A 20,317-nucleotide genomic window follows, 5' to 3' on the forward strand; every position below is an offset into this window, starting at 1 on the left:
AAAGAAGAATTGACATGGCGTCCAACAGGTCTTGCCATTGGTCCTCCACATCATCACTGCACCATTCCAGAGGGGACTGTCTTTGACGTCTGACAGCTTGGTCCTCTTCCTCCTCCTCAGCACCATAATTGTTGGGGAAATGGACTACCAGCCATTCCAGCACCTTCAGATATCGCGACACTCCCTGCCGTTCTGGCAGTTCACATGACGAGCTTGAATGGCTGTCCATGCCACCGAGCAGGGCCCTCCTTACCAGCTCTATGTCCTCATCTTCCCAAAGGGAGAGATCTTCATCCTCATCTTCTTCGCAATGGGAGACCTCTTCATCCTCATCTTCTTCCCACTGGGAGAGCTCTTCGTCCTCATCTTCTTCCCACTGGGAGAGCTCTTCGTCCTCATCTTCTTCCCAATGGGAGAGCTCTTCGTCCTCATCTTCTTCGCAATGGGAGACCTCTTCGTCCTCATTTTCTTCCCACTGGGAGAGCTCTTCGTTCTCATCTTCTTCCCAATGGGAGAGCTGTTTGTTGTCATTTTCTTCCCATGGGGACATCTCTTCAACATCACAGTCTTCCCCCGTCCACAGCTCTGGGTCATGTTTGACATCTAATGGGAAAAGCTTCTCATCCTCCTCGTTATCCCCTTGGGACAGCTCTTTGGCACTGTCACTCTCCCCTTGGGACAGCTCTTTTTCATGCTTCCCTTCACCCAGGGACAGCTCCTTGTAACTCCTGTTGTCCCCTTGGGAGAGCTGATTGTCATCTTCCAGTGGGAACAGCTCCCGGTCACTCGTGCTGTCCTCTGAACCAGCCTCAATGGCCTCTTCCACTTCAGACAGCTCCTTATCAGTCAGGCTGTTCCCTGAAATGATCACGATGTCCTCTGCCACAGGGGACAGCTCCTGGTCACTTCTGCTGTCCCCTGAAATGACCACAATGTCCTCTTCCACTGAGGACAGCTCCTGGTCATTTGGGCTGTCCCCTGAAATGACCATGATATCCTCTTCCACTGAGGACAGCTCCTCGTCATTTGGGCTCTCCTCTGGAATGACCACGATGGCCTCTTCCACTGGGGACAGCTCCTGGTCACTTCTGCTGTCCCCTGAAATGACCATGATGTCCTCTTCCACTGAGGACAGCTCCTTGTAACTCAGGCTGTCCCCTGGAATGACCTCAATGGCCTCTTCCACTGAGGACAGCTCCTGGTCACTTCTGCTGTCCTCTGGAATGATCTCAATGGCCTCTTCCACTGAGGACAGCTCCTAGTCACTTCTGCTGTCCTCTGGAATGATCTCAATGGCCTCTTCCACTGAGGACAGCTCCTGGTCACTCCTGCTGTCCCGTGTAACCTCCTCAATGGCCTCTTGCACTGGGGACATTTTGTCATCACTTGTTCTGTCCCCTGATGTGCCCACAATGGCCTCCTCCACTTGGGACAGCTCCTCGTCAATCATGCTGTCCCCTGCAATGACCTCAATGGCCTCTTCCACTTAGGACAGCTCCTGGTCACTTCTGCTGTCCCGTGCAACCACCTTGATGGCCTCTTGCACTGGGGACAGCTCCTTGTCACTTGTACTGTCCCCTGATGTGACCTCGATGGCCTCCTGTGCTGGGGACAGCTCCTCGTCAATTAGGCTGTCTCCTGAAATTACCTCAACAGCCTCTTGCATTGGGGACAGCTCCTGGTCACTTGCGCTGTCCCCTGAAGAGACCCCAATGGCCTCTTCCACATTGGACAGCACCGGCTCAGTGTCGCTCTCCCCTGGAGAGAGCTCGATGGCCTCTTCTACTGGGGACAGCTCATCGCAGCTTGTGCTGTCCACTGGAAAGGGCTCCCTGGCATCTGCCACTGGGGACAGCTCCTGGTCACTCCTGCTGTCCCCTCGAAAGAGCTCGGTGTCTTCAGTTGCTTCAGAGAGCTCATGTTCACTGCCATTTTCCCTTTGGGATAGCTCGTCGTTACTCTTTTTCTCCAGTGCCATATCCTTGAGGCTGCTCTCCGCAGGACAAGCCCCTGAGGGGATGGGCGGCAAAGGCTGCAGCTGCCAGCTCAGGGACACACGGCCTGTGCCCTCGTGGGCCACCCTGAGCGGGGACAAGGACACCCTGGGCACGGGGCCGTGTGCCTGCCAAGGACAGGTGTGGTCGGGATACGCAAAGCAATCACACGGAGACGAGAGATTTTCGCAGGGCAGAGTTGTTCCTCCGAGCGAGCTCAAGGCCGGGGGCCGGCTGCTGCTCCCGGCCCGGGGCAGTGCCCCAGGCACCGGCTCCCGCGGCTCTCCGCTCGCCTCTGCGGCACCACGGGCACAGAGCCCGGGCCCGGGGCTCGGTGGCTGCTGCCAGCGGGGCGCTGCCGAGGGCTCCCCGCCCGCCGGGGCCGGGCCCGGGCGCTGAGGGAGCGGCGCCGCCATCGCTGCCTCCTCGGTGAACTCAGCTCCCCCGCGGCTTTGTCCCGGCTGGGGAATGAGGAGAGCACGGGAAAGACTCGTGTTTCTCATCCCCTTCCTCACCACAACCTCCAGGTTTCAGGCAAAGATAATTCTGAGGGGTTATCGGCCTCCAGCAATAAAGGAAGCAGGGACTGACCTGCCTTTACCAAAGTCTGCCTGTCTGGGGTCAAGAGTGCAAAAGACTCATTTGCACTTGTGTCTAACAATGCAAAAATTTATTTGCGGTTCCAATGGGTTCCATTTATCTCTTTGTCCAGGGGAAAAGCACCTCTGAAGCTTTAAGAGGGATTTCTGCTCTGGGTAATGCTCCGTCCACAAGCTATCCCGTTAAAACACGGTGGTTATTGCCCATGATTTTTGAATATTTAACACATTTTTTAATCCATACAGGCTGTTTTGCAGGATGCCAAACTTATAAAAAGTTTCCCCTTTAACTGAAAATAGAACTTTTTAAAAGGCCACATTCACAAATAATTAGAGCAGAACCACTGCATTTGCAGCCAAATCTGAATCAGAAACATCCCTGTTTTTTGTTGTTGTTGGTTTGTGGGGTTTTTTGTTGTTTGTTTTTTGTTTGTTTTTGTGTTTTTGTTTGTTTTTGTTTGTTTGTTTGTTTTGTTTTGTTTTGTTTTTTGTTTTTTAAATTACCACATGGGTCTTTCCATGTTTCAGCCTGAGAAGATTTTATGGTTGCAGTTCAAAATCAGAGTTTTTCCCTTTTGTTTCTCTGTAACTCGGGAAGAACTGACTAGGAGTTATCAACCTGTGTTTCGTGGAAAATGAGACATGAACTCCACTACAAACTCACCCTGATGGAGCACTTTGGGAAGAACTTTTAGATTTGGTCAGGAAGTGCTTGATTTTGTACCTGGCCCTCTGCAGATTGAGAAGAGCAGATGAAATAATCAATTCAGACACATTTATTTGGAAATTAAAGATGCTTTTGCCACTGAAATTTGAGACTGCAAGAAATCAGCACTTGTTTCAAAATGGAAAATGCACTTTTCCTTTCCAAATGGGAGAGGTGTGGCTGAATCAAATCCATTCTCCAGTGCTAATATAGAAATTAGCTTTTAGTAGAATCATCTCTGCAGCACTCCCCACCCTTTTCTTCCCCTCTCTCTGTCTGAAATGACCACAATATCCTAAATTAACACTGAACTCATTCAAACCACACATTTAGCTGTTGTCTTGCCTTCAGTTTTCTTCTCTCATCCCCATCCTGCTGCTGCTTCTTAACACTCTCTTGGAAATTATTGAACTCTCAGTTGGCTCTGGAGCAGCACTTCAGAAAGAAAGTAGTCTGGCACACATTTTATTGTGATTTTTTCTGTTAGATTTTCCATGAAATCACAGAAGTTTTGGGTCGGAAGGGACCTTAAAGGTCATCCAGTTCCACCTGGACACCTTCCACTGTCCCAGGTTGCTCCAAGCCCCGTCCAACCTGGCTCTGAAGGTTTTGGATGAGGAATAGCAACAATTCTCTGCACCTGTCACAGCTCTGCCTCCCCACCAGCACCCAAAAGCAGGGAAAAAAGGAGGAAAATTCACATCCACAGTAGTTAAATAAACATGGAATCCTGCACCAAAACACTGGCCGTGAAACTCCTCCACCTCCAGTTTCATGCCTGAGGTTTGTCTGCCTAATTAGCCAACATGGAAGTTTGGCTTTTTCGTGCTTCCCCTTGGGACAAGTTTGGCTTTAAGTCCAAATCTTGTGGTCACTCTCACTGTGTTTCCCTCAGAGCTGTGCTGCTGTGGCTGTCTTAAAATATGTGGAGTTTTAAAGGAGTAAAAAAACAACACCACCACCCCCCCCCAAAAAAAAAAAACCACCAACCAACAAAAAACCCACAAAAAAACCCACCAGAAAACAACCGATTTTATTTTTTATTATACAAGGAGAGAAAAGTTTTTCCTGGCATCCTCCTTGGAAAGGCTTGAGTGGGGTTGTGTGTGTACAGTTACATGTGAATGTGTTTGTGACCGTTTAGAGGGAACCTCGTGGGATAAGTAAAAAGTGGAAAATACAATCTCAAACCAGGAAAAATCAGGGAAAATCTGCGGTGTTGCCCGGAGATGTTGTGGATTTCCCATCCCTGGTAGTGCCCGAGGCCAGCTTGGACAGCAACCTGGGATAGTGGAAGGTGGAATGGGATGGGCTTTAAGGTCTCTTCCAACCCAAATCATTCTGGGATTCTATGGATGGCCCTCCTGCAGCATCCGTGGCTGTGCCCTCAACCTGCCCCCAGTCTTCAGCACACAGATTTCCAGTCCTATCCCCTTAAAATAACTCCTCTCCCTGTGTTTATCTTGGCCTGGGTGGCTCAGAAACATCCTCTGTTTTTTTCCTAATAATAATAAAAAAAATGACTGCACACGAAACGTGTGACAGAGCATTTGTCTTCAAAACCCTCTCCGAGTTCCAGCACGAGCTGTTTACTCCCTTTACCCCAGTGAAAAACAGCAGCTGGTTGGTTTGATGGGTTTTTGGTTGTTTTTTTTTTTTGGAGGGGGTTGTTTGTTGTGGGTTGTTGTCTTTGTCAGGCGTTTAACAGTATTTTATCTGCAACAGGAAACCAGGGTTACAGTTAGGTCAGGTTGTAGAGTCTCCCAGATCGCCGAGGAAAACAATAAACACGCAGACGGCAAAGCCTTGGAAAAGGAGGAGGGAAGTGTTGCCTCCATAAAGAATAAATCAAGTGGTTTTTCCAGGAAAGAGCAAAGGGAATGTTTGGGGGTGCCAGAGGGATTTCAGGCATGACAGGGAGCAAGGACCGGAGCTCATGTGCAGCTCCACGAGTGAATCATCAGATCAGGGAATCATGGAATGGTTTGGGCTGGAGGGACCTTGAAACCCATCCGGTTCCACCCCTGCCGTGGACAGGGACACCTTCCACTGTCCCAGGCTGCTCCAAACCCCATCAAACACCTCCGGAGTTCGTTTGGGACGAGGGGAGAGGGACGGTGGGAGACGGAGAGTTGTTGGCAAGGCCCAAATTCCTCCCCAGCACCCTCTGAAACCAAGGAATGTTCCTTCCTCCTTCAAAGTTGGGGTGAATCCAGCATCCTGAGGAGGGAGCCAAGGCTCCGTCGGTTCGGAGTTCAGGCATTTAATCCCTTACAAACTGTTGGAAAAGGAAGAGAGCTGTTCCCTTCCGTGCCTATCCCGCCTCCCTAAAACCAGGATAGGGACGCTGTGCCCGGAGTGGGAAAAGCCGACTCAAACAGCGCCTAGAAGCGAAGCTGTCAGCGGTGAAGGGAGGAGGCGGCATCGTTTTTGGGGCTGAACATCCCTGAAAGCAGCCCGGCTCATCGATCCCGGAGTTAATCACCCGGCTAATGAGGTGGAGATGTGGCAGAGCTGATAACGGACCTGGTGAAGGAGCTAACAAGGGAAAGTACTGATAACTTATCTCAAGCTGCGGAGGTGCCGCGGCAGCCTGGGACAACTGACTGACACTTCATCCCGCAAAAAACCCGGTCCCAGTTTGTAACGGGAGAGTCTTTAAACATCCCTTTCACAGAGATTCCTCCCAGGAGCGCGGAATTCCCTTGAGAATGAACCCAAGCTTAGCCCCCTTTCCTTGGTCTGGGTGAATGTCATCAGCCTCTACACAATAATCGGTATATTAATTTAATTAATCGTTATATTAGTTTAATTGCTTGAATGCACTGAACTCTGTTAGTGGTTATAGCTACTACTCTGTATTAAATCATTCTGATTATGGTTTTAAGTCTAACCGTCGTCATAATATCTTATTTTTATAAAAATATATTGGGGTTGCCATTTTTAATCCTGAGGGACAAAATTGTATAAAAAATTCAGTTGCATCTATATAATAATTTAGATATAAACTATTGATTAAGTCTGGGGCTAACATTGGGTCCAGGTTCACCCAGAGAGTCCTCTCTGAGAAGGAGTTTAGAAAGCCAGGGGCTGATTTCTGCACCTCAATTCTGACAAATTTCGTCTGAAGCTCTCATTCTGCCTGTGTCACCAGTGGTGATATTCAATTTTTGTGGTAAAAATAACTAAAAGAAACACCACTTTACACCAAACCAAGCACGGTCAGTGCCAAAGGTGATGTTTTCAGGCAGTTTCCATGTCAAGGATTTGTGGAGAGCAATGAAGCCTGAGCCTCCTCCAGACTGAACCCCCTCAGTGACACCTCAGGAAACTTGGAATGTCAGGACTGTGGAGCCCTCCAAGGCTGGGCTGCATAAACAGGGAATAAAGCAATGATTTGTTTTGATTTTTATCCTTATGTGCTTTGCCTGTAGATTTATCACCCAAGTTCTCAGTGTCTCTATTGCCGTGGAATAATCACAGGTGTTTATTGGAGTTAATTCAGTGTATCCACGAGGAATTGTAGTGATATAACCTGAATTTTATTGGATAATGGCTTAAAACCCACTAATAACTTGTTATTTTTCACCAGAAGATGACAGCTTCCTCAGCAACCCAATCTTGGTAAAGAAGAATTTACTTCACCAAAATATCCTAAATTTTACACTACCACCAGTGCCACAGTTTGTACATTACCAAACCCACCAGGATGTTCCTCAGGATTCCAGATTCCGTTTTCCTGGAAGCTGGGGCCAGAATTGCTTGAGACATTTGATTTTCCTCATGGAAATTCCTCATTTCTGTGCTGCAGAGTCTAGAACATTCCTGATGGCTTCAGTGCCTCCGTTTTTGTTCAGGCCACAAGAAAAAAGAAAACACAGCTGGGCTCCACCTCTTCGCAGTAGGGAGCATTTGGCTGCATGATACAAATTATTTTCTACCTGATCCTTGCATGGGTCAAACACCTGGAAAATAATTTTGAGTAATTTTTAATATTTAAAAAAGTATTCTTAAATTTAAAATGATTTTTAAATATTTTAAAATCATTTTAAAGGCTTTCTTCTAAGACTGTTTTTGGAGTTTCATGGACATTCATGGAATGCCAGAATGGTTTGGATGGGACCTTGAAGCCCATCTCGTTCCAACCCCTTGCCATGGGGTTTTCCGTCATCCCAGGTTGCTCTGGGTGTATTTGGAGCTGGAATTATTTCCATGGGGAGCCAAGACTTTGCCCATGAGATTCATCCCAGGTGTGGAAGGATGGAGGGAGGGATGCTCTCCCTCCACTCCTGGGGCTGTTTCAGGTGCCCCAGGGTCTCTTCTTGGATTTTTCTGGATCTGAGCTGTTCCTCCAACTTCTCAGCACAATTCCCTGACAGGAGGGGCAGTGAGGGGGGGTCGAGCTCTGCTGCCCTGGAAAGGGAAAGGAGGAGAGGAAATGGCACCAGAGCAGGCTCAGGGTGGGGATTGGGAGAGAAAATTTCCCTGGCACAGCGGTCAGGCCTTGGGATGAGCTGCCCAGGGAGGTTTGCAGTCACTGGAATTGTCCCAGAGGAGTCTGGATGTGGCCCTTGGGGACAGGGTTTGGGGTGCTGCTGGTGGCACTGGGTGATCCTGAAGGTCTCTTCCAGCCTTGATGTTTCTGGTATTCTGGGACCTGACCTGAAGCCTGGTTAGGCTCTGCCAGAGCCCTCATGTCCTGGGATGGAAGAGCCAGGGTTCAGCTCCTGGTGCTGATCCCCTGGACTTCTGGAAATCCTCTTGCCACAGCACCAAGGCAGGTGGAAGTTTGGTTTCTCAGAGGTGCCAAAGCTCCTGAAACTCAGAAGATTGCTAAAGCCTGCAGCTTATTTGTGCTGAATTGAGTGGAGTGGTTTCCACAGGGGTGGGAACCACTGGGAATCCCTGCTGCCACATCCTCAGGGAACTGACCAGGATTTGGGGCTGATGGGGCACTTCTTGTCCTGTCACTGGGATTTAAAGATGCAGAAATGCCTGGAAGGAATCTTAGGCATAATTTACCATTTGGAAAGGGCTTTAGGGTCCCCAAGCCCTACAAAAGCGTGTTGCAAAATACAACATAAAGCTTTAAAACGCGAGTTGGTTTGAAGTGTAGCTCAGCTTAACAGAGACCATTTAATATCCCACATCCTCGGTTACTTTACCCCAATTCCACGTTGGCATTCCCTGCTCCGTGTGTGTCTGGCTGTAATTCCCTCAGGGCAGGCACCTTTTCCCACTCAGCGTTTATTCCAGACTCATGAGGTGCTAATGGGATTCCCAGTACCTCCAAGGATGGAGATGCTGGAATTCCATATCTGCAAGAGAGATTTGTGAGACCTCTCCCATTTAGGAGAGGGGAATTTGCCTTATTATCCATGAAAAACTTTTTAATGAGGATTAGTAAAATTACCATCAAATTCTCTCTCTGACCCGGGAAGCCACAAGATTTGTTTATTAATTCCCAGCAAAGCCGAGTGTTTTCTGTCTGTCTTTAACTGGGAGAAAAGTAACATTAGGTATTGGGAACAGGCATTTGGGGATGTGATTTGGGGTGATGATGATGATGGCACTGGAAGAGCTTGGAGAAGACGTCTTTTCCAACCTTGATAAATCTGGGATAAGCTGAGAGGAAGGGGCAGAAGGACAGGACAGGGTGCCTCTGTCACCAGTTGTAAATTCCCTTTAAAACCATCCAATGGATCAGTTTCCTCCCACAAAACACGAGGATTTGGAAGATGGGCACAGCATTTCCCAGCTCCAGGGGGCTGTGGGTTTTCCAACCCCATTTGGAAAAGCTGTTTCCAATCCTGGTTATCCAAAGGTGTTCCCTCAAGAGCTGCACAGCCCCTGACTTTGACCATTTGAACACGTGCAGGACTTGATCCTCACATGTGGAGAAAATGGAGTTGGTGGGAATGCGAGAAGCTTCATGGAATCATGGAATGGCTTGGGTTAGAAGAGACCTTAAAGATGATCTCGTTCCAAACCCTGGGATACCTTCCACTATCCCAGGTTGCTCCAGCCTGGCCTTGGACTCTTCCAGGGATGGGGCAGTCTCAACCTGTGCCTGGTTTGGAGGTGAGGGAGGATCCAGTTGGGATCCAGATCCTCCAGATTCATGACTCTGCCCTGGGTGTGGGACGCTTACCCTGAGTTTGGTTTGAAGGCTCTTGGGTGTTTCCAAAAATCAAGAATCTTTAAATCACCAAAATTTTGGCAGGATGTGAGATCTCCTTCTTATCTCTGTAAGATAAGAGGCAGTTCCTCTGACTTGTGAAGCAGAACAAAAAAAAACCCAACCAAACAAAACAACAACAACAAAAACGAACCTCTGGGAATTATTCTCCTTGTTATTCCAGAGCAGGAATTAATGTTCCATGTTAGTTCTTGTTCTCTCTGCCATCCCACAAACAATTTTGCTCCTGGCTAATTAGGAAGCCAACAAGGAGTGAAACACCTGTGTGCTGGAAGAGTTTCCCAGGGGATCCATCCTCACTCCTCGTGGAGAACTGGAAGGGGAATCCATTAAAAAGAACAAGGATGGGGAGGGGGTGGGGGGGGAGAATCGATAATCTAATTAGAAAACATTATCTGAGGTAATGATGCCAATTAAAGAGCACTGCAGCCATTTCCAGGGCTTGGAGTGTCTGATGAGGGTGGGCACAAATCCTGCTCCCCCTGGCATGGGGCTGGCACCGAGCCCCGGCATTCCTTGGGGCTGTGCCGGGAATTGATGGGTGCCCAGGAGGGAATCCGAGGGGGGAAAACCTCTCTCCTGATCTTGGAAGGTTCAGGTGGGCACATGGCTTGAAGGTGAATGGGGAGAGGTTTTCAACACAGGTAAGAGAAACACCCCCCTCCAAACCCTTCCCAGCAACAGAGGAGTGCCCAGGGAGAACTGAGGAGAGGTTTGGGAGCACAGCTCCTTGCTGGGAAGGACCTGAAGCAGGGATTTAGGGAATTTTTGGTGGTGCCTGAGCCATTTGGTGCTCAGAAATGGAGGCAGTTTGCCTGCTCTCCTTACAGGACCAGAACTGCACGGAAGAAATCCCTTTTCCTTTCCTTGCAGCACCTCCACAGAATCCCAAGATTCCAAGGAGCTGTAACATCCTTGGGAAGACATCTGTTTTGTCCCTTGGCAGTCACACCAAAAACAGCTTCAAAATTTTTAATGTTTGAGGTGCCCCTGCCCACAAGAAGATGATTTTTAAGGTCTCTCTTTAAGGCAGGAACACTTTCCCTGATCCCAGGCTGCTCCAAGCCCCAGTGTCCAACCTGGCCTTGGACATTTCCAGGGATCCAGGGGCAGCCACAGCTGCTCTGGGCACCCTGTTTGGTTGTGATTAAATAAAACTAGAATTGTGTAAAATTTGCTAATGAGTATTTGTCATCAACCAGGAGCTTTTTATATTTTGAGGACTTTTCATTTTCTTGGTGCCGCTTGTCTTGTGCTTTTCTGATTTCCTTCTTTCCTTCAGCGGGAGAAGAGGAATGGAGCAAATGATGGGAATTGGGTTTATGGCTCTGGGGCTGCTCTTCCTTTTTCACACACTCTGCAAGGAAAGCTGCTGTAACTCGGAGTGTTTCATGTGAAATCCCAGGATCATCAAGGTGGGAAGAGCCCCTCAGGATCTCCCAGAGCCACCCCAGTGCCACCAGCATCACCCAAACCCTGTCCCCAAGGGCCACATCCGGACTGCTCCTGAGCACTGCCACAGACAGTGACTGCAAACCTCCCTGGGCAGCTCAGCCCAAGGCCTGAGCACTCTGACAGGGAAATTTTCTGTCCCAATCTCCACCCTGAGCCTGCCCTGGTGCGATTTGAGGCCATTTCCTCTCCTCCTTTCCCTTTCCAGGACAGAAAACTGGGCTAACCTGGCTCCACTCATGAGGTGAAATTGGTCAATAAATCCATGTTTTCAGGCTTAAAATCTTCATTTTGTCCTGTGGAAAAGTTTCTTTTTTCTCCACTCTTTATGGAATATTGTCAGGAGCTGGAAGTCTTGAGAGGGAGAACACCCTCCGCTGTGTTGCTCTATTCTTGTTTAAGTTATTTCTTCATTTTTATGGTTGGTTTGGTCATAGCTGAAGTTAAAAGCAATTTCCAGCATTCCAAATCCAAATCCCAGTTTTTCTCCCCCTATTCCTATAAATTCTCTTTTCAGCTGAAGTTTTCCCCTTGATCTTGAGCTTTAACACACTGGTAAACATTCACAATACACAGCAGAGAGATTCGGTTTAAGGAAACGCTTCCCGTGCTTGTGCTGTACAAGAAAACCGGGAATGTGGGGGTTTTCCTTGCTTCCAGATGTTCCTTCTTCTCTCTCCTTCCCTCCTTGCAGCTCCTCAGCTCCAGGGAAAGCAGCACTTTATCCTTTGCTCGTCCAAGGCTGCTGCTCCTCTCCCCTTCTTTTCCTCTCCCCGATGCTCATGGGGGAGGAAAGCACTTAAGGCTCTCTTTTGGGGCTGAGTTTCCATCCCTTTAATTTCCCTCTAAATTCTCCAGGATGCTAAAGGGGACCTGAGGGGGCTTCCCATAAATTAAAAGTGTTTTAGTGTTCATTAGACACCTCCTGTCCCCTCCTCTCTCTCTCCATCTCGTTGTGTTCTCATCAACGGATGAGGATTTGCAGGTGCTGCAGTGATGGTGTTTGGAGTCTTTCCTGCCCAGGAAAAACACACAGAATTCCAGACTCAGATGGGATTTCCCCATGGAAAGGGGGCTCAGGCCTTGGCAGGGGCTGCCCAGGGAGCTCTGCAGTGCCCATCCCTGCAGGTGGCACCTGGAGGTGGCACTCAGTGCTCTGGGCTGGGGACAAGGTGGGCACGGGGCACAGCTGGCACTGCCTGGGCTGGGAGGGATTTGCCAGCCTCAGGGACCCTGGGATCTGTTGCAGGGCACAAAAGGCAAGTTTGCCTTTCTCACCACAAAGTTTATGAAAAAAATGACGGGAAAGAAATGACAAATGAGAAGTAAACAAAAGGGAATTCCAAAAAGGCTGCAGGAGGACTTTTCACAAGGGCATGGAGTGACCGGAAAAGGGGGAATGGCCTTCAGCTGAAGCAAGGAAGGGTTAGGTGGGATTTTGGGCAGGAATTGTTCCCTGTCAGGGTGGGCAGGCCCCAGAATAGAATTCCCAGAGCAGCTGTGGCTGCCCCTGGATCCCTGGCAGTGCCCAAGGCCAGGTTGGACACTGGGGCTGGGAGCAGCCTGGGACAGTGGGAGGTGTCCCTGCCTGGACCAAGATGATCTCTAAGGTCCCTTCCAACCCAAACCGTTCCATGATTCCATGATAATATTCCCATTTATCACACATACAGGACTCTTGACATGTTGTTAAGAACAAACCTTCCACCAGACCAGGCCGATCCAGGTGTGATCTTTGCCTTTTCAGCCTTGCAATCCTCATTTTCAGCTGCACCTCAGCTGAAAGATGCCCTGAACTTCTCCAATTTGTGTTATCCAGCTGCAACCCAAACCCAGCTTTGCTGAGCTTCCTCATCAAGCCCAGCTTGTCGGGATTCATTTGAAAATCAGCTTTTTAAAAATTGTTCTGCATTAACAAAGTCCCCTCTCGAATCACATTGCTGTGCCAAGAAAACACAGGGATCCTGTGGGTGCTCTGTGCTCCCCTTCTGAGTTTTCCTTAAAAGCTCTGACTGATAATTGAGATTTCATTCCCAGTTTTTCGTGGCTGCTCTTTGCCGTGCCAGCAACGGGAAGTTCCAGGAACCGGGGAAATCAGGTGTAAAGCTGCTTTAAGTCTAAATAAATGTGAAACATCTCAGGGAGTGTGGCTGGCTTAGTCCCTGAAATTCTTGCAAGAGATTTAATCTCATAATTAAAGTCACTGGCTGATAATGAGAAGCGCTAGGCTTCTTTATGGTTTAAAAACAATTCCGACATCAAGCTCTTGAGGAATCATTAAGAATTTTTGGCTTGGAGTCAGCCTGTCCCCGTGCCTCCCTGCAGAATGTCACTTTATAATTTCCTATTTTATTTCACACCCACTCCTCCTCAACTAAATGATTTTATCAGGCAGAGAGGGGGAAATGAAGTGCTGGAAGCCGCCAGGAAAAAAAGAGTTCCTGCCTGATGGAACAGTGTTGAAATCACTGACTTAACACCAGGTGGAAAACGGGATCTACAAGGCTGCAGGAGAATTCCTAAGGGTCATGAAATCCTCATTTTTTTGAAGGCACAGGTCACAGATGATGGAATATTAAGTGTTATTTTCAAAATACTTCATAAACACCGGCTAATCCTTTTCTACAGCTCCTCTGTGAGCTCAATCTGTTGTGGGACTTCAACAGCTCGGGAAAATTCTCATTTATAACAGCCCTGACAATTCATTTGTGTGACTTTTCTTCACAGAGTGTCCATTTGGAAGAGAAAAATGAAACTTGAGGCAAAGGAGAGCAGCAGCAGAATTTCTGGGAAAGCCCCGGGAAAGCAGAGAAAACTGAAAGGCAAGGTGAGACCTTCACCTGCAGCCAAATTCCACCCAAAAAATTGAGTTTTCCCTGACCTGAGCAGATCCAAGTGGGTCACTTTTTCTCCTTCTTTATTCCCATACTTTTTAAATTTATTTGGTTTGTTGTTGTTGTTGTTGTTGTCCTTAATCAGAATAAAGTGTTGCAAAGCCTTGTTTAACACTTTGAATCGGGGCAGGAAAAGCGATGAAAATCCCAGAAAGGTTTTTGCAAGATGGGAAAAGCATTTCCCAGACAGGTTTAGCAACATCTTCCAGGATTTCCAAAGAGCTGGGAAGCAACAGTGGCCCCTCATCCCAATCCATCTGGGCCATCTCCAGCGAAACAAGTCCTCGCAAATATGAGCTCATGACTTCATTAAATCCCACAAAAAAACTCTTTCCCCGGGAAATCGCTTGGAGCCAAGTGGATTCTGGCTACCTGCTGCATCCCATGACCCCTGGATAATAAAAAATAAAAAGCAGGGATGAAATAATTCTGGGCGTCGCGTCGCTCCTTCCCTGTGCTCCCGACCTGTCACGGGGGCAATTGGAACAAAGCCCCTCAGGCTGCGCTCATTCCTTCCCTCATTTCCTTTGGCAAGCCCGGGAGCTGCCCAGGACACTTCGTCTTCCTTAAGAGCATTCCAGTTGTGGCACCAGGCTTTTCATTTGTATCTGCTCCTAATCCGTCTCCTCCTGTCAGATCCGGAAATGGGATCCCTTTGTTAAACACTTCATTTGCTTCCCTTTGCAGACGGGAGAGAGGCTGGAGGATTTGCCAACAAACCTGCAAGGTATTCCTGCTTTTTATTCCACTCTCCATTGTTGGGGTTTTTTTTCCCTTTTAACTTTTTTTTTTTTTTTTTTTGGTGGTGTTTTGTGTTGTGGGTTTTTTTTTTTTTTTTTTCTGTTGTGAAAAGCATTTCATCTCTTCTAAACAATTAAACTGTCCTTGTGAAAGTGCTTCTGGAGTGGATCCTTGCCTGGGGAAAGGTGCCACAGGACAGCATAAAAAAAAAAAAAAAAAAAATTTAAAAAAAAAAAAAAAATAATCCAGTGCCTGGATTTGTGGCACTGGATGACCCAGCCACGAGGATTTGCTCTCCCCTCTCTGATTTTGGTTAAAACTCCGTGGTTTGTTTCCTCCTTGCATGTCTTAGAATGGGGGGGAAAAAAAAAAAAGAAAAAAAAAAAGTCCAGTTCACCTCATTTAAGAGCTGATCTGAAAGTTCTTTAAAATTGGAATGAAGAGAGAAACTTCACTTTTTTTCTTTGTTCTACATCTCCCTGGAGCTCCATGTCCAGGTTGGACACTGGGGCTTGGAGCACCCTGGGATGGAGGAAGGCGTCCCTGCCCATGGCAGAGGTGGGATGAGATGATTTTTAGGTCCCTTCCAACCCAAACCATTCCCTGATTCCTCATTCTGTGATTCCACCTGCAGAGCTGGGATCCAGCACAGGGAGGACGTGGAGCTGCTGGAGAGAGCCCAGAGGAGGCAACAGGATGAGCAGAGGGATGGAGCAGCTCTGCTGGGAAGAAAGGCTGGCAGAGCTGGCATTGTTCAGCCTGGCCAGGAGAAGCTTTGGGCTGAGCTCAGGGTGGCCTTGCAGGGCCTGAAGGAGCCCCAGGAAAGCTGGAGAGAGACAATTCCCAAGGGCTGCAGGGACAGGACACAGGGAATGGCTCCCAGTGCCAGAGGGCAGGGCTGGATGGGATTTTAAGGAGGAATCATTCCCTGAGAGGGTGGTGAAGCACTGGAACAAGGTGCCCAGAGCAGCTGTTGCTGCCCCTGGGTCCCTGGAGTTCTGACCTTCCCTGCTGATCCCTGGTGGTGTCCATCAGCAAACAGCAGAACTGCCTTAAAAACCTGGGAAATGCCCTGAACTTCAGAGGTGAAAATGACACAAACCCACACTCCTGGCAAACGGAAAGGCAACAGATCCCTCCCTCCTTCCTCAAGCTGCCTCAAGTACCTTTTTTCCAGGATTATTTTTTCCATCCTTCATTAGGCTTGGTTTAAAACATGAAGGTGCTGCTGATAAAGTGGCCATGGAGCCTGGGAATGAGAGAGAGTCCCAAAGCCAGGGGGTTTTGGGTCTGGCTGCAGTTTGAATTATCTTTGCATCGTCCCAGCACAGCCATTTTTGTGGTGATCCTGTGAGAAAAGGATTTCCAGGGACAGAGCCTGGATCTTGTTTACTTCATTTCATGGAATCACAGAATGGTTTGGGTGGGAAGGGACCTTAAATCCCACCCGTTCCCACTCCTGCCATGGCAGGGACACCTCCCACTGTCCCAGGCTGCCCCAGTGTCCAGCCTGGCCTTGGGCACTGCCAGGGATCCAGGGGCAGCCACAGCTGCTCTGGGAATTGTATTCCAGAACCTTTCCACCCTGCCAGGGAACAATTCCTGATTCCCAGTCTCCCATCCAGCCCTGCTCTCTTTCTGTTTGAAGCCATTCCCTGTCACTCCAGGCCCTTGTGAAAACTCCCTGTCCTTTGCACGGGGATGCACTGAAACATCCCAGATTTCAAATGGAGCTCCCCAAGCTCTCTAAAAGTGGGATTTCAGCAGCCCTGTGACCCAGGTGCTCCTGGAAACCACGGCTCAAGGCTATTGTTGAACATAATTGGATTTCAGGGAAATACCAGGATAAAGTTTATGAAAGTGCCGAACGATTTAGGATCAAAAGCGAGAGACGCAAAACATTTCCAAGCAAAGCAGTGATATTTTTTATTTAGTCTTGTTCTTTGATCCTTCATTAGGAGCAGCTTTTTCCATTTCCGGCCTTGGACCAACAAGAACCTCTGTGTCTGACCCCAGTTCACAGCGCTTGTTTTGCATGGGAGACTTGTGGAGTAATCTCCCATCCCTGGAGGTGTCCAAGGCCAGGTTGGACACTGGGGCTTGGAGCAGCGTGGGACAGTGGAATGTGTCCCTGCCGTGGCAGGGGGTGGGACGAGATGAACTTTTAGGTCCCTTCCAACCCATTCTGTGATTCCCTGACTCCATTAAATCCCTTGGTGGTGAAAAGCTGACCCACGATGCTGCTTATGCATCAGATTTTCCAATCATCTCTTTTCCTTTTTTTCCCATAAATTATACGGAAAAAAGACATATCCCTGCACCTTTATTACAGGAAAAAAGGACAAAGAGAAAACAATTATTTGCATTGTTAGAGGGTTTAGATATTTTGTCTTTGCAAAGAAATGATAAGTTCTATCAGGGTCTGTTATTTTTATCTGACCAGAAAGTCCAGTGTAGAATTCAATCTGTTTTTAGGAGAAGGAAAACTATTATATCCCAAATTTTTCCACCATGTATTTTAGAACCAGCCTGTAAAATTTTAGAACTGCTCACTTTTGGTTGTTGTATCAACTTAACACCTTTTCCAGGCATTATTCCCTGGTTTCTAAAAAGTACAAAACTGATCTAATTTTGTCTTTAGTAATTTTCGGAAGTAAAATTTTGCTCTGCTGTGCATCGAATCCCCCAAGTGCAGTGTAAGACATGGGACAGTCCTTGAAAAAGGGGAGGAGAACCTTTAAAAAGTGATATATACATACATACATACATACATACATACATACATACATACATATATATATATAATTTTTTATTTTTTTTTTTTTTTCCCCCCAGAGCAGCTGTGGCTGCCCCTGGATCCCTGGCAGTGCCCAAGGCCAGGTTGGACACTGGGGCTTGGAGCAGCCTGGGACAGTGGGAGCTGTCCTTGCCCGTGGAACTGGGTGGGATGAGATAATCTTTAAGGTCCCATCCAACCCAAACCACTCCATGATTTCCCTGTTTATGGAAAACCTAAATTACCAAAGCTGTTTCAAGCCAGGCCCAGGACTGAGCTTGCAGTCATTAAAACCGGAGCTGTTCTTTACTGGTCAACCTTTCAGCAGCATCAAACCTGAACTGCTGCCTTGGGAAGGCTGAGCTGGAACAGAGACTGGACAGAGCTGGAGAATAAAGTAGAGATTTACTGAAAGGCCTCTAGGATCCACCTTGGGCAGGACAAGAGCCTGGCCAGGGCTGCACCCAAGGTGGAACCAAAATGGTCACAAAATGGTCACAAAATGGACCCAAAATGGTCACAAAATGGACACAAAATGGTCACAAAATGGACACAAAATAGACAGAAAATGGGCACAAAATGGACAGAAAATGGTCACAAAATGGATACAAAGTGGTCACAAAATGGACACAAATGGTCACAAGATGGCCACAAAATGGTCACAAAATGGCCACAAAAATGGGCACAAAATGGTCACAAAATGGCCACAAAATGGTCACAAAATGGACACAAAATGGGCACAAAATGGGCACAAAATGGTCACAAAATGGTAAAAAATGGTCACAAAATGGTCACAAAATGGACCCAAAATGGTCACAAAATGGACACAAAATGGTCACAAAATGGTGAAAAAATGGACACAAAATAGACAGAAAATGGGCACAAAATGGACAGAAAATGGACAGAAAATGGTCACAAAATGGACACAAAGTGGTCACAAAATGGGCACAAAATGGACACAAATGGTCACAAGATGGACACAAAATGGTCACAAGATGGTCACAAAATGGACACAAAATGGTCACAAAATGGTCACAAAATGGACACAAATGCACATTTGCACATTGGGGTTTCATTGTCCAATTCCAGCTTTGGGTTGTGAAGTCCCATCCTTCTTGTTTTGCTTCCTCAGTCCCCCTGAGGGAGGCTCCCACTTTATCCCTCAGTAATTTAATCCCGGTTTAGATCAGAGCCACCCCAACAACCCCGGGCCGGGTGTCTGAGCCCTTCAAAGGCCTGAGCTGAGGGAGAAAAAGCAACGGCTGCTCCTGGGCCTGAGCCAGGGCTCCGAGGGAACGGGGGTGGCCACAATGAGCAGGAGCTGAGGGTTTTGGCTCCGTGCCTTGTGGTGACACCTGTGCCTCGGGACATTTAGGATTTGGGTTGGTTTAGGGACCCGGTCACCCCAAACCTCGCTGCGTCCGTTGGCTCAGGTGGCGCCGCGCTTGGAGCAGCAGCCGAATTTCTGTGGGAAAAGCTGGAAGAGATGAGTTTCCCTCAACACACAGCAAAGCTCCCACTCTGTTTATAGTCTGGGGTGGCTTCCTGAAGCCACAGGTTCTCCGGGAGCTGTTGCACCACTCCGGGATAAATGTGCACCGTGGGCGTCCAAAGAATTTGTGTGCAAAGAAAATCGCGGCGTCCGAGATGCGGCTCGTCGATAGCCCGCACATGAAAGGGCTTGGGGAGTAAGCAGGACAACAAAAACAATTCCCGTGTTTTCCCACTCTCTTCCAGCCTCTTGCCGTGTGGAATGAATCACCAGGATTCCTGTTGGGAGTGTTGTAAATCGGGATTTTGGCGTGGGACGGAAGGTCAGGTGCAGATCCAGATCAATCCTGTGGGCGCCAACTTAATTGTGCTGCCTGGGGAGGCTCAGGTTGGGCACCAGGAAAAGTTTTTCCATGGAAAAGGTGCTCAGGCCTTGGGAAGAGCTGCCCAGGGAACTTTGCAGCGCCCATCCCTGCAGGTGTCACCTGGGTGTGGCACTCAGTGCTCTGGGCTGGGGACAAGCTGGGACTGCCTGGCCCGGGAGGGATTTTCCAGCCTCAGGATTCCTGGGATTGAAAATTCTATCACCTCACTCCAGTGTTTTGTGTGAAGATTTTGTTCCTGATGTTCGTATTTCTAATTTCTTTAAGCTGCAGTTACTTTTTTTTAGACACTTTTGTGCGGCGCTAAAGCAAAGCAGCTCCCATGAGAGGGTTGGCATTGCTGGAAAATACAAAAAGCCAATAAAGCTGAATATTCCTGAATTATTCCAAACAACAAAATAGGCCCTGGTTTGACAGAGAGCAGAAAGAAACTTTAATGTGAATTAATTATAAAAAAATTGAATACGTGATCCCAGTTATTTCTTATCAGTAGCTGCTATTGGTGAATGCTCCGGGGATCAATATCAACATGATAAGGACGTGATTTAGGGGTGGTGATGGCGGGATTGGATGATCCTGAAGGTCTCTTCCAGCCTTGGTGGTTTTGGGATATTTGGATGCGTTTGCTCCATCTCTCCTTGCAAAAAGGGGGAGAAGGAACAGAGCGGAGGCCAAAGAGGGATTTCATTATGTTAAAAAAATGGAAAAAATCCATGCAATTCCATCTATCTTGGAGATCTGAGGAATTGTGGGAGTGATATCATGTTTGTGGGCTCTGTAGCAGTCACTCATTAACCACTTAATTCTTCCCCATAAACCCAGGCCCCTGGCAGTGGGAATTTAACCCCAATCCCTGTTCAGGGTAAGACACAACCTCAGTTTTTCCCAAAAACTGAGATTCTATTAAAATTTAGGAACTCGGCTATGGCAAAGGGATGAGGAGCACAAGCTTGGATGAAAACCAGACAGGGAATTCTGAATTCAGAATTCCCAGAACTCCCTTCTCCCTTCTCCCAGGCTGTTTTTTATGTCTCCTAAACCTGACAGGAAAAGTCCTTTGTTCCTCTCTAACCACAGCGATC

The sequence above is a fragment of the Hirundo rustica genome, chromosome 2 (assembly GCF_015227805.2).
Source record: "Hirundo rustica isolate bHirRus1 chromosome 2, bHirRus1.pri.v3, whole genome shotgun sequence".
NCBI lineage: Eukaryota > Metazoa > Chordata > Aves > Passeriformes > Hirundinidae > Hirundo > Hirundo rustica.